This window comes from Geospiza fortis, unplaced genomic scaffold (genome assembly GCF_000277835.1).
Source record: "Geospiza fortis unplaced genomic scaffold, GeoFor_1.0 scaffold201, whole genome shotgun sequence".
NCBI classification, from domain to species: Eukaryota; Metazoa; Chordata; class Aves; order Passeriformes; family Thraupidae; genus Geospiza; species Geospiza fortis.
The window spans coordinates 734763-739087 of NW_005054440.1; the positions used below are offsets into that span (position 1 = coordinate 734763).

General features: G+C 40.9%; 1 pseudogene; it reads left to right on the plus strand.

Annotated features, from left to right (window-relative positions):
• The window catches only part of LOC102045091, a 4935-nt pseudogene that overhangs the window by 209 nt on the left and 401 nt on the right, over window positions 1-4325 (plus strand).

Here is a 4325-nt window from a genome sequence, read left to right on the forward strand (position 1 = left end):
GCAGGAATGTTGTTAAAACTGAAAAATTCTGATTGATCGGATTGCCTAACCCACCTTGGTCACTTTGAAGAATTTGGGTTTAAAATAATAAAAGCCAGCACATTTTTTTTTCTTAAGCAAAAGCGAAGCCTATTTTAATGAGGCTTTGTTTCCAAGGGCTCCCCTCACTGGTGTATATTTCTTCACCATCACCTGGTTTGGTACCATTTTCATGGAGGTGCTTTTTGGTACTGAACTTCCTAGAAGTACAGTGCCTTCTTGGATATTAACTCTATGTTGGAGAGAGCAAAGCTGACGTTTACACCAATCTCAAGGCATTTAAAAAGTCAAGTCCTTGCCAGGTTTCTCTCCCTTGAAACTTAAAGCACAAGGTGTGTGCAGCTTATTACTTGGCAGGTATATATTGTTTCCACTGACTAGACAGAGAAGCTGTTATTAAACTGGTTCTCACCTGATTCAGATAAAACTGAAATATTTCTACAGCCTTTTTTAAAACTTCTGAAATCCCAAGCAGACAACAGCTCCCCACAGCACTAGCCTTAATTGGGCTGCAGCCTCTCCTACAGCTGTGGATTCCACATTGTAATTCAACATTGTACCTTTTCTCTCATCAGTGAAACGTCATTCCCAGCCTACAGATCAGTCTGTCTCATGACCCAGACGCACATGAGTCATTAGGAAACTTAAATTTTTCAGGAAGCCTTTACAAATTCTATATGGCTGGGAAGATTTTTTTCCTTTTTTTTTTGTGTGTGTGTGTAGTAGTAGACCTTTTTCCAACTAAATCAGCAGAAATTAAACAGACGTTGCCACAAATGCCATTTTTTCTCAAAGCCAGCTCATTGTGTTATTTGTGGTGTTGCCTCACTTACTAGAACTACATCTGATACCAAGTTTGTAAGGTATTTTAACAAACAAAGGAATGATGCAACTGTGCCATAGGAGCATTGGGGATAATTGATCTGAGTAGTTCTAATTAAATACTAGGCGAATTTTAGATTCCTTTTCTTATTTCTTGGTAGTTTAACATCATCTAGTGACAGTGTTGCTTCACTATTACACTGAGCAGAGATTCTTGGTTTTGCCTGGTCAGTCCCTTAAAATGTGCCATTAGTTATTAAAAAATATTTACTGTCCAGGTAGGTAGCTGCTTTCAAGGCACTGCTGATGTGCTTCACAAGTCAAAAGCTGTTCAGCAGTCCTGGCAGCGGGCCTGGGGCAGCCTGGAGGATTGGCAAACAGAGCTGGAGCTGGGGTCACAGAGCTGGGGTCCCCTTCCAGCACCTGCTGCCCACCACAGTGACACAGCAGCTCCAGCCTGTGCCTCTGTGCCCATGGCAGCTGCCGCCTGTGCGCTGGACAGATACACAAGTGACCTCTGAGATGCAGTGTAAGAAGGCCAACTTTTGCCTGTATTCAAAAAGGGATTGTTTCAACTCAGCCTCTTCTTGCATTCACCTGCTCCTGCAACCCACATCCACCATCTTCTACTTTAAAACAGGGAACTCACTGTTCTTTTAAATATTTGTCTTGGTTTGGAAAGACAGGAGTCTGCTAAGGAAGGCAGGAGCCTCCCCTGAAATGGAGAATGTAAACCCTCCCCACCCCTCTGAATTGCTATAATTTTAAATTAAGGGGCTCTCAGGCAAAAATATGGGAGCAGGAAATAACAGTTCTTTAATAGGGAAGAAAAAAAAGAATAAAATAAACAATGCAGTCCACTAGAACAACACTGACAGAGTCAGAACCCAACCTGACACCCTGTGGGTCAGGGTGTTGGTGGCAGTCCGATTGAAAATGTGGCTGCAGTCCTCTGAAGTATCAGGTGTGGTTCTGTTGGAGCAAGGAGGATCTGTAGAGAAGGATGTATTCTTTCTTCTGAAGATCCAGGAGGAAGAGGCAGCTGCTGTTCCTCTGGGGAATCTTGTGGAAAAAAGCCGTGCTGGTGTTCCAGAATCTCAGACTATATCTGGGTAGCAATGCTTGGCTCTTCTTTCTGGGCGGAGCATCTCACAATGGGATGTTATAGTTCTTATCAGTCATGCACTGATATTCAATAGTCTGTTATCAGCAGAGGTCCCCTCCTGAGGGAGGTGTGAATGTGGTCACTCAAAGAGTGAGATAAGGCAAACTGCTCACTTGACAAAGGTAATCTGCCATACAGATGGTAATGGAAAACATCTTGCATTGCAATCTTCAACAATATTGAATTTATTGAATTTAAATTTAAATCCCCCTCCAAAAGTTATGGTCTGGGACCAACTGCCTGCACAAATCAAGATTTTAATGAAGCAAAATTACCAGTACAAAGTGGTGCTTGAGGGTTTGTTAAAATCAGAGCCCACACACCCTGTCCACACCTGTGTGTCTCATTGGCTTTGCCCCATACGCATCTTCCACCTGAAGGACATGCACTGGGCTTGTACCTGGAGTCCAGCAAGGCTTCCTCCAGGCATCCCTCCTGAGGCCCTTCTGGAGCATGCACTGAACCTGGGCCACCAGCTCAGCTCTGCCCTGCCCTCGGGGCCCTGCAGTTGTTAAAGAGGGGGTAAGCAGTTGTATGAGTACCATATAAACCAGCTAAAGATTAATTACTAAGCAGATGTATGGTTTTAGCTTCCTTAGGTGGGTAGCAATCCAAACTCCAGGTCACCACTGCCAACAAGTCTTGACACAGTATTAGGGTGAAAAATGCTGCACTGGCTAAAGAACTTGATTAGCCAGGATCAGGTCAGGTTAGTCCTTACAAAGGTTGAGAGATCATACTCTGCTCTGGTTGAGAAGTACACAATGAACAACCTTCCTTCATGTTACTAGCTGACCTCTGCTGTGATCCACATGCTGCTTAAAAAAATTTCAATAGTACATTTAGTTGGGGTTTGCTTTTTTAAGTATTAAAGAGATTTTCAGTGGCACATTTTGCTTTTGTTGGCATTTGTAACCAAGAAGAACCAGCTTTTCTGCTTGTTGCTGGTATATTATCAGCTTGCTCTGCAACAGCATAATTAACTAACTTGCAAGAATATCCATGTTCACATAGTACAGATAGAAGACAGGCTGGGAAGAAATACAGAGGAGAAATAATCAGAATTTCTTTTCTCAGGGTTCTGTTTTTCTAGCAAGTGATAAGGTGGTATATATAAGGTGAATTTTTCTTTTCCTGGATGAGGTTTTCAGGTGCAGGGTGCACTCATTAAATTTCACAGCTGTTTAAATTGCTCCTCAGCAGCAACTTCCAAAGGCACTCTGGGAAAGAAAAAAAGCAAAATCAGCTTAAAGCTAATTTAATTGATTTCATAAGGGGGCTGTAGAGTGTAACTGCTTCTTAATGTACATGCACTGCATAGGATCTAGAGGAATTTGCTGTGGATTCTTTAAAACCTGTGTGCCAATTAGTTCAGTTTAACTTTGTTTTGTGGTATTGAAGATTTCTTCAAACATCTGTGGTTTCATCAACTTCTTAAACTTATATCCAATAAAGTGCCATAGACCTTTTTTTTTAATTGTAGCATATTTAAATATATATATATATATATACACAGACTTGTGTGAGATGTGCAATACAAGGAATGGGTTTTGTGGTTTTTTTGGGGTTTTTTTTGTTATTTTGTTGGGGTTTTTGGGTTTGTTTTTTGTTGGTTTTTTTGTTTGTTTGTTTGTTTGGTTTTTTTGGGGGGTTTTTTTGGTTTTTTTTTTTGGTTTTTTTTTTGTTTGTTTGTTTGTTTTTGTTTTTTTTTTAGTTTTTGCTTTTAAGCAAGTGATTGGAAAAGGGACTTCCCAGGGAAGAAGTTGATGGAGTTTGATGGTGTGGATATAGCCTAATGCAATAAAATCACTGATGTTGAAGACCAATACAACAGTAGTAATAGCAGCTTGAAGATTTAACAAAAATAGCTTCTAGATTGATTTGAATTACTCAGAATACAGACACTTCCAGTATGAAGCTGTGTCCACCTCTTGCCATTAACACTCAAAAAGCTGAAAAAGCTCAGCAACATTTCTTAGTGTGCTTTATTTGTAATGTGGCACTACAAAAAACATTGCTACTGAGCTATTTCTGGGTTGTCTATATCACCTTTGTATCTATTTTACTCAATAAAGTTCTCTGGATTCTGAGAAATTTTTTTTCAGCCAAATAATTTCCATTTTGCATTTTTATCCCCTCCCCCACTGAAGTTTCCCATATCCTAGTGGTAAATGGAGGTGACTTCAGGCCTTCCTTGAAAGCCATGGACACTGGTGCCTACACCTCAAGGAAAGGGCAGAGTCCAGCGAAAGCAGAGCAGGGAAGCAACGCATACACAGCTCCTCGGTGTAGGAAGAGC